Raw genomic sequence first — 10,956 nt, forward strand, 5'->3', positions numbered from 1 at the left:
GAAACGCATCAGAAATCGCGAATTCACCGCTGAAAACATTAAAATATTAATTAAAGATCTTTGGCAATGGGTCGGATCTGGGTGAATGCGCCTGAAAGGGTGCTTATGAAAGAATGATGCAAATTACAATTCATTAAGCTAATCACAAAAGGAAAACTACGTTTTTACTTGACCCGGAATCGATGGGGGCCATCTGCTGCTGCAGATAATTCGTTAACAAGGTTGCACTTTATAAGAACATAACGATAAACAAGTTCACCTAAAGCATCATACGTATCGTAGGCGATTTTAGACGACATTTTCTTGCCACTTTCGCGATCTCAAGTGCTGCCACTCCTAAAAAAGTCATGTGGAATGTGATATCAGTGATCATACTTTATGAAGGAAACGCGTTTCCAAATAAAACCACACACCTAGACCCGCCTTTTATGAGGCAGATGGGAAAACAAAATCTAAACCAACGCATCACCTCAAAAGGTAATGCACGGAAACAGCGATTTAAAAGCAAAATATTTGATTAGTTGTGCGTGGGTACAAGCGGAACCACTGCTGCTGCTGCTGCTGTCTAAACAGTCCGGACGATGTCATTCCCTGGCGAGGGGGAGGTCAAGCTTCATGAAAATGTATTACACTTTGATGTGTCGGTATGTTTAATTCATTCGTTTGATGAATGAGCCAACCATTTTGTTGGAGCAAAAAACTAAGAGAGAAGCAAAGTGTAAAAATAAAAATAAAGAAATCCTGGCTCCAACGGACATTCGTCTTTGAGTTGATGTTTCAATCGTTGGTTCCGGCGCGATCAAACAGAGCGCGTTCCGTGTATCGATCGGTTTGGGGTGAGGTGATGTGTTGATTGATGGAATTGGTTACCTCTATCATCATCATCATCATAACTATTCGTCACGATGTGACATACAGCGAGTGCTACGAGCCGTCCATGAGACGCTTCGATTTGAAGACGAAGAGGCGTTCGTAGAAGGTCATACCGATGATCGATAGCATTGCCTAATGGCGCTGATCAACACCCTGGCACTGCAAAAACCGATTTCCTGCAATCCAACGCAGGTGAAAGGATCAAAATTCAACTCTTTATGAATTGCACGAAAGATCGCTTCCTGCACGTTCTCCATCATTTACTGAAGTTTAATTGAAGTACGATCAAATGCATTTTATGAAAAGAACAAAAACGATACTGAGACCGATTAGCAGGGATGATGTGAGGGGCCGATAGTGATCAGTGGCTATCCTTGTTAAACAAGCCTACTTTTCCAACGCCAAGCATAAACATGCTCCTTGCCACCGCTCGGAATTAGGGAGCGAATCGTGTCTTTGATCACACCAGGGCTCCCTTCCCCCATCTCTCAGCTCCGTGACGTTTCCCACCAGGAAGAGATGGCCGCTAGAAGAAAGCAATTAAATCGAAGAGACCTCCACTCGCGCCACCCGGGAGGAAGGGCTCCAATAGCAATGATCTAAGGGGGGACTTCCAATTACCTCTCAATTTTATGGGTCGTTACATTTTGGGCCATTCCCCGGTGACTCGGCCATTTCCGTGGTCCGCCGTGGTGGTCCAGTCCCTGCCCTATGGCTGGCGCTCCTTTCCTTCCCTCGTTTAAACTGACGGCGTGCAGCACCTTTGACCACCCATGGCGGTTTGTGGGTTTCTGTCCAGGCATTCCAATTCTCGTTTCTGTCGTTCCATTCTGTCGCTGGTTTGCCCTGAGTAATCGTCACAATTGCTCCCGAAGTACATCTGCCCGATTGGACACGGCCAGCAGCAGCAGCAGCAGCAGCCACACTGCTGCGTGAGGATAGCGTGCGCGGCCATGCAGTGGCATGCATTTCCGATTCGTCGCCCATAATGAACCGTGTCCTGGCGCAGGGGTAAATATTTAACCAAACGTGTAAATACACACTCCGGTCTGCAATACATGCACATGCACATGCTTCTGCCAGCGGCACTCTGCCTCCTGATATGCCCAGAGCCACCGAGAAAAAAAAAATGTCGTGAAGATGTGTCCATTCTTTGACCGAGAGTAGCCGGCTGGAGGGCAGCGATTATTCAAAACAAAATCGAACCCCGAAAAACACGACACGCATCGGTTTGCCCTTGCCTTGCCTAGCCCTTGGTTTGGCTCGACAACTTCCGGTTAAGGTTGATAAATTTAAAATCATGTTCCGATTCGCCACGGAAGCAGCAGCAACAGCAGCAGCTACTGTTGGCCACCGCCGGTGAAAGAAGCGACCGCCAGCGGTGTTACAGATGGTAACGGGGGAAACGAGGCAGAGTCACAGACACATTGTCGATTGACTAATTGTGAGAGCAATTCGTGACACGCTTGCCAGACACTTGGACTACACGGATGCAGGATCGAATCGGAAGCGGAGAGGAGAACACGCCGCATCGCAGTTCATTCGTCCTGTTACTCGATTGCGATTACAGTTACACGGTTTTTTAATTGTCAAAATACGATTCGGCACGACGGTGACGACGACGTGCGGTGCCGCCAGTTGACACAAAAGATTAATGATTTCAGTGTTCGTTCGTCTGCGGTGCCGGCGCTCTCGCATATCATCGCAAGTCACTCTTGCCGCAGCGCACTACGCCTGAAAGGATCAACGGGACCTGGGCCAGACTTTAAACCGGAGCCGCGCGGCTGTGCTGTTTGGCTGGCTGGCTGGTTGGTTGCCGGCTGGGCGCGAAATTCCGTGAAGAGTGCGTCACGTCACAAGAGAGGCATCCGTTTTACGCAAATCGAAACGGTGCTCCGGCTCCGGCACCAAGCTGCCAAGGACCGAGATCTGTGTATGTGTGCATAATGATGAAAATTAAACGAACCCTCGGCGAAGGTGCCGTAAAGCGGCCACCTCACAGCTTCCTCGTGAAATAAAAAAAAAACCGTGAACAGAGCCCCGTAGACACGCTCGTAATGATGGCTAATTAGTCTTCTTTACTCTTTCAATTAGCCAGCTTGCGTCTTGCGAGCGAGATGTGGTCAGCTTGTGTTTTTTGTTGTTGTTGTACTTTCTCGCTTTGTTTTACCTTCAACGCCGAACGTATCGCTATTCGCCCAGTGCGAGCACATGGTGGAACCGTGGTTACGATCTGCGCCTTCGGCTTGCCTTAGGAAAAACGCATTCTCTAACATAAACATAATGTGACTATTGGCAAAAATGGGGGGCCAGTAAGAAGAAGGATTGGAATGCGATTTGGGCCAAAGCTCTGGGCCCAGACCGACAACTCATCATTATCTTTAAGAACGGAGAAGAGCGTCCATTGCCGCCCTTTTCGTTTAGCGATTTAGCGTCATTTTATTTGCTGTAATTTGTATTAAAAACTTTTTCGGGTTTACCCCTGCACTAATGTGCGAATATTGCTGAAGGGGAGAGAACGTTTTGTTTCATTTGGAGTTGGAGCCAAAATGATTGGTGGTGGAGTGGTGCGTTTGGCCAAATGTTTGCCACTTTATGGGTTTGAAAGGAGACCAAGGTTCGGGAAGACGAGGGCGCCGCCGCTAATAACAACGTGTTCGCCGTGTTACTGCACGTTCTTTTAACCGGGTAGCCACCGAACCACCGAAACCTTCTTTTTACGCCTAATCTGATGTTGGAAATCTTTGAAATCATTAACCATCCAGGGCGATGGGGCTCCGTTTGCACTAGAGAATTCCTGACCGACGAGAAAAAAAAGGCTTCAAAGGCCCTTCTCCGCTTCGGTTCAGTAAGTTAGCTTCCGACGAAGGGCGGACCTACTAACCGGAATCGTGAAAAAAAGGATATTAATTAGATTTCGTCCCGGATGCACCGTGCTGCTTATTTGATTTGATGTTCCTGGAGCGATCGCAATATCCACATATGCGATTGTTTAGCGCATTCCTCAGTGCCCGGACTTATGTTACTGGCATTGAATTTGTGTTCTAGTGGAATGTCTTCGGATCCAACATAATTCGACGCCACCGTAGCCCCTATTGAGCAAACATTTGTTTGCATCGCACTCGAGTCGAGAATCGATTGTTAGGGCAAGGGTCCAATGGGAAATTTGCGGGCTTGAAAACAGCAACGATAAGCAGAGAATCGTGATGTTGAAGTGAGCATCGATTCGGTTGCGGTTGGTTCAAACATGCAAATGGAAAATGTAAGACACTGTGGGTGAGTTTTCAACCATGGTTATGTGTTCGCATTGCGTGCTCAAAGTAAATCCATCACAATCCTTTATTAGTGTAACCAATTGTTCATTTACATGCGGCCCTCCTGGTCTCATGCAATATGAGAATCGCTCGTACTGGTTAGCAGCAGAAGTAGTCCTTGAAATAGTGCACAGCTTGGTGGAATCGAATATCAAAACAAATTAGATACGACACTGTGAGATGGTGGGCTTTTTCTTAAACTTAATTACATTTCGGACACACCAACGAACGGCCCGAACGTTCTTCCGTTTCTCTTTTCAGTAGCTTTCATACAAATGAATTGGTTAATAAGCAGCTGAAGAAACTGACCCCCGAACCCCCCGGACCCAGATCGGACTATTCTACGCCAACGATGACAAGCGCGCAGTTAGGTTGCGCGAGCGTGAGAGTAAGATGAACGGCCATCGATACCCAGCATCGGCCGGCCAGCAGTCACAGCGGTCGCTGTAATTGGCCAGAAGCAAACTGTACTTCATCGTACACGGTATGTTGTTTCGATTCACTCCAGGGAAGCTTTTGGAATGGGGCGAGTCGACATTTCTGTGAAACGGAAAATCATCATTCAGTAGAGCAAACACATCGGTGGGAGCCCAGCCCTGGGGTGTCGATAATTTGGTGCTGACCACACCACACTTCAAATGGCAGATGAGATTTCATGGTTTGTTGCTAATTAAGGTCCCCTTTCCCCTTCACCCTTTCCTCTCCTCTCCGGGCAGCAGATCGAATTTGGAAATGTTGATCTTTCTAGCCTATTAATGTGCTCCCATGCTGTGCATGCTCTCTGCTTTAGACAACATGGGGAGTCTCTTGTGAACGAACCTGTTTATCGTGTTCACCGGATCAAGATGTCTTAACCACATCAAGATGTGCCGAGAGAAATATAGAATTTAGTAAAAAAGAAGGTGATCTCTGATGAATATTTTAACTAGGTTCTAGACAAGTAACAACACTAAAAATACCTTACGACAATAAGAATACAATTGCTATTAAAACCAACACACAGGTTAACAGGTGTTTTACTATTAAAATGCACACTCTAACTTCTTCGCTATAGTAAGTGATCCGCCGAACAGCTGAATCCTGTGGAACGATGTTGCAATTAGATTCGAAACATTACGACCATGTGGCCAACGAATGCCTGCACGAAAAAAGGAAATCGAATATCCCTCCATCAACTTTGACGATCAAAACCCACTTCAAGCTGCTTTGCGGCCGCTCGAGATGGCCCATAGAAAAAGGACGAACAATGCTGAAGGCACCGTACTTCGGGACCACCGACGAAACGGAACCAATCGGCCAACGTGTTTCTGTAATCCTTGAAATTGGGAAACCCGCAAACCGCATCGGAATGTAACACCTTACACCAGGTTCCTCGCAAGTGAAGCGACACGAGACTAGGAGGTAAATCGGTCTGAGTTTTTTTTAAAGGAGTATTTGTGTGTAAATTGCTATTCGAAATTAGGACGATAAAGTTTTTGATAAGGTATTTCACGGGTAAATTGTAATGCATAATTTATAGTTTTCGTCCGTTCCGTGTGTAAAGATACGAGATGGTATGTTGTTCTCTAGGACTCAGATCAGAAGAACAATAGTAACGATACTGGGACGAACAAAAAATAAGGAAAAAATGTATCTCGTGAAAAACTCGTAGAATTTTTAAAGGACATTGCATAACAGCTTGCACACAGCATCTTAAGCCTGTACCAGTGAATCTGGCCACAAAAAATAGGCCATATCTCAGCAAAGAAAGAAACCTCATTTACAGAGAAAATATCGGTTCTAAGCCTCATAAAATCATGTTTTAACTGTCGTTATTTTGCACTTCTCACGGCAGCCGGCTTTTCAGGCACCAAAAATCTCGTTTCCTATTGGTGATTGCCCGAAATCCCTCATCGCCGTTTTCTGCGGATTTCTGTGGGCCGTATGCATCTCTCATGCGTGTACGGCACCTTTTAAGCGAGCCAGAGACATTCTAGATGCGGAAAATGACCTGAGCAATTGGTTTACCCACATACCCACGTGGTTTTCCTTGAGGCACCCTTAAAGAACGGAAAATTTAAACAAAACTTACAAGCAAATGATATCGAATTAAATAAAAGTCAAGCAAAATTCGGAAATTTCGACTGCTAGCGTCCCTAAGCGGCAAACATGGAGAACTAATCATTTGCTCGATTTTGGTTTTATTGGAAATCATTTGCTTGCTACTTTTTTGAAATTTTCCGTTTTTTAGGGTTGCCCAACACCATCACCCAAAATCCCAGAAACCAGATGAAATGGAAAGAAACTACGGTGTTTAATGCCTCCCAGGACATACAAGCTATCCAGAAAGTCCAGGAAATGTCTTCGCTACACTCTCAACAGGATAATCAGCGACATAAATGAGAAAGGATAATGGAAAACTTAACACACCGCCAAAACTTGTGGCTAGAACACGTGGAGGCGAAGATTATTATTCTTTCAAATGGCTTGGCAGGTTAGTAATTAAGGCTATTCAAATTATCAACAAAGCAAAATGCAATGCACATTTTAAAACAATAGGTTTGTGTCACCAACAAAGTTGCGAGATTAGAACACTTTTGCGCCCTCCGACAAAACATCCTGAACGGACCTGCGCTATCTGTACATTAATCAAAACGAACAACTATACTTTAAATTAAATTGCTGCCCATAAACTCACCACCCGCTGTAGCGGCTTGATAAATCTCGGTGAGCCTCGGTGAGCGTCGAGCGTTCCTTTCCCGTCGTACCACACTGATGCTGTTGCCGCTGCTACCGATGGTGGTTATGGCGTGCGGCCGCTTGTTGACAAGCTTGTTGCCAGGAGTTGTGTGTTTGTTAAACTCGATAATCATAAGCCACATCAAGCTCCAGCGTTCGCGTCTCGTGTATGTAAATTGCAAACCGGTACCGGCTTCTCCTCCCTGGGCACCAGATGAAGCTCTCGCGTATTTGCTCGCCGTTCCTAATTCTCGCTCGCACGACCTGCCACGACGGACCAAGCCATTCCAAAAGTCGCTTAATCGCGGCTACGTAATTTGCGTCGCACAATTACAGCTCATAATTATGTTCGGACATTAATTGACTCTTTTCACTGCACTTGACACAGCGAAAGAAAAGGTGGCTGGCCACAGCGAATGCACATGTCGCCGCCCCGCCGGCCCGTCTTTGTGCTGATAACAAGATGACGAGCCGTTTGCGGGTGTTTTTTATGGTGTTGGCCTGTACACGGCCCAGGCCCAGGCCCAGTTTGGACGGTCTGTTGATCTAGATAATGCACGGTGAGCTGGTGACAGTCACATGGTCTTCGAGCCAAGGAACGGGCCAATGCCAGCCGGAAAATCGAACTGAAAAGAGGGGGGGCTTGTGGATCCTTCATGCCACGCAGACATCGCACCACGACCATGACCCTCCACGCTAATCGCTGTCACCCGCTGGCAAGGATCGCGTCCAGCGCTGAGCGAGAGTGACCAATTGACTCGAGCCAGATCAAGGCAGTGCGCCGGAAGGTTGCGATCGGTTCGTGTGGCAGCGATCGGCTACAAAGTCGAAGCCATTGCAATGAATGATTACTGACAAGGGCAGTGCTGGGACAACAGATGTATCCGTAAGGGCGAAACATACCGTTACCACGTTAGAGCCTCATGGGTGAGAGAGTTTATGCTGTGAGTCATTAGAACGTAGAGCCAGTGAAGGTACTGCTGTCGGTGATGCAATCGCAGTGGTGCACCGTTCCGTGACCACCGGTCGGTTCGTGCCTTCCGTGGTTCCGTGAGTCGATAAATAAATTTGATGACAACAATCGAACGTCCGATTATGGTAATTGTGTGGTCTAGGCCACTCGCCCGATCGACAAAGCTGCTCACTTAGCTTTCACAAAACAACCAAATCGCGCGCGGCAATAATCGCGGCTCAATTGTTCAGACAATTACGATCAGCAGCAGCAGCAGCAGCAATGCTCACTCCACCGCTTATTAGAGGAAAACAGTGTCCGTTAGATTGACATTATTGTTATCGCGAGTGTGATCGGAATATGAGATGCATTTGAACGACTAGCAGGAATGTCTTGGCAATCGGGAGGGCGAGCACTTACCACAACACCGTTACCTCCGTGGTTCCCAATCGAAAGTGGCCGAAGGTGTATGACACGGAAATTCCCGATTGAAACACCCGCCAGCGCCAGCATCGAGTACCGTGGTCGAAGGACGCATAAAACCACAGCCATGTCAATCTCGTCGATCGACCGATGACCACAGGGCGGGTAAATCCGGACGTGGCCGCCTGCTGATAGCCTGCCACCATTGCATCCCAGCTGATGTAAACCGGTGGAGCAGTTTCATCAGCCATTAAACCCCCGGGAGGGTGGCCAAAGAGCACAAACAACTGAAAAGCCAGGGCGCCACGATGAGGCACTCTGGTGATGCAGCAGTAAATCCAATTCCCTCGATGCACTATCCGGTACGATAGTCGCTTGAACGTCAACAGCAGCAACAGCATGAGCAGCATGAGCAGCATCAGTGGAGCAGAGGCGGCCAGCATCAATTGAATCAACGCTGGCGAAGACACTCTGGCGCCAGCGAAGGGTGACGCACGCGGCCAGTCCACGGTTCACGAGCAAAGCGTAATGAGTGACGCGGTCGCGCGGTATTCGCCTCCCGGAGGAGGACCTTGCTTTTAATTGCGTCGCCATCGTGCTGTGTACTGTGAGATGATAGTGATGGATTGACTGGTCGTTTAAAAAACGAAAAACCAGGTTCGTCAGACTGGATGATAAGAGAACGATTAAGAATTGATGCCCGGACTTGTTTATACGATTATCGGTGGAATAAACTATTTCAGGGTTAATGCTGAGACGGGATGAAGGCCGGTGTCAACGTACGGTGTTCTATTTGTATTTCTCTTTTGAGAACGTTCTGAATGAGCTTGAGGTTGATAAGTTCCTTCGACATAACGGCTCCATGTGCCGGTTCTCGCTGGCCACTTCTGTGTTCTCCATCATGTGCCATGTGACCGGTACGAAGCACGAGGTTCACACTCGCAGCTTCCATGGGGCATGCGCATTACGAGGACGAGGAGATGTCCTCCCGCTTTTTATGGTCCCTCTACTACCCACCGTCACGGGTGGTGCTGTGTACGTCATAGCGTAAGAGAGCACCGTTAGGTAGTGTTACCGTGCTGCCCACCTACTCTTCAGTTCGGTCGGATGTTGGGGCAAAGGATAACTCCTTTTCCACGCTCTTTCTCTCTCTCAGAGACACACGTACACCGAGCACGCACACTAATTTCCGTGGGACACCGTACCATGATGCTCTCCTCTCGTCACCGTCACGGTCGTCCTCGTCGTTAGTTGACGCACGTCAAATGTTCTCTTCTTCTCCACTCGCAGTCATTTGCAATATCGCGAACGGTGAACAACGGTGTGGTCTTTCATTGGTGGATTGGTCCCCGTTCCCCGTTGAGGCCAGATTTACACGGTCCTTCTTCCTTTTCTGACCTCAAATTGTAGCCTGCATCCGAAGGCAATCAAGTGAAAGTGCACCGTTCAACTGCAGGTAATGAGTCGATTGCTGGTGAACAGGTGTCGCCGAGAATTTGTAAACCACAGTGCCAGTGTGCCATTGACAAAGGTCAATAGTGGAGGCGGGATGTGCCGCTTGATGCGCCTGTAATGATGACTGGTCTGTAAAGGCTGTGCGGGCCATTAACGCGCCCTGGTGCCGGAATCCAATTATGCTGCTGACGGGTGTTTGAAGTGGTCATCCAGTGGCTTTCACCGATAACACGAACATTAACAGTCCACGGATCTGGAAGCGGCGGTCAGTGGCCGATCAATGACGATAGAGGAATCGAGTACAGGAGAAGGAATGATGATGGAAGGAAGATGCTCTGTGGAATGAGAAACGGAACAATTACGGTGTGGAAAGGCGTCGGTCACGTGACCCATTCCATCGTTTCATTCTTGCGTTATTTTTTTGTGCAAAGGACGTAGAAGTATATTTATCGCCCAACCATTTCTAAATCCATAATCGCGAATCCTCGATCAGGCGCTTGTTTTGTTTAGAAAATGAAACGCTCGGAAAGATTGCAACAGTTCCGCACCCTGCTGGACCGGTTCTGGTCCTTCGATTGCTGTTCTGCGCCTCCATCATCACCTGATGCTCGGATTTCGGACAGCATCTCGTGCGACACGTGTTAATTTGCTTGGTTGCGGATGAATGACGTGATGCTGAAGGTGCTTCCCGATGTTCAAATTCGTGGGCTGCCAACCTGCTGAGCAGCAAAAAACATGCAAAAGAGTTCCACCTTGCCTGAAGGTTACGTTTTCGGTTACGGCAAGCGAAATGGCTCCAGCTCGTAAACAGAGAGCCGCCTCAAACACGTACCAAAGCGCGACGCGTGACGCGCTAGAATCACGAACCTCTTCTGGCCAGCGGTCGTCCACGCTGTCCGACCTGCCTCACCGTGGCGGTCCATCACCAAATTCAAAAACAAAACCCCAAAAACTCGTTTCCACCTTGTGAGCGAGCGTCTCGCGCGTTCTTACCTCACGAGACGAAACCAGACGGGGAAGGAAAAAACCGCCACAAAACTCAAACCCCCTTACATCTCACGGTTCTCATGTTGGCAGCATCCTCGCTGCCACTCGGCGGATCCGCGATAAGCGGTACCGGGGCCGCGTTTTCGTCTCTCACCTCTCGCGTGCATTTGCTGCTGCCACCACCAAATGGTAGTGGTTCCGTAGCGACCGGGAAACAACCGACACTCCATTCTG

Source organism: Anopheles aquasalis, chromosome 2 (genome assembly GCF_943734665.1).
Source record: "Anopheles aquasalis chromosome 2, idAnoAquaMG_Q_19, whole genome shotgun sequence".
Classification (NCBI taxonomy): domain Eukaryota; kingdom Metazoa; phylum Arthropoda; class Insecta; order Diptera; family Culicidae; genus Anopheles; species Anopheles aquasalis.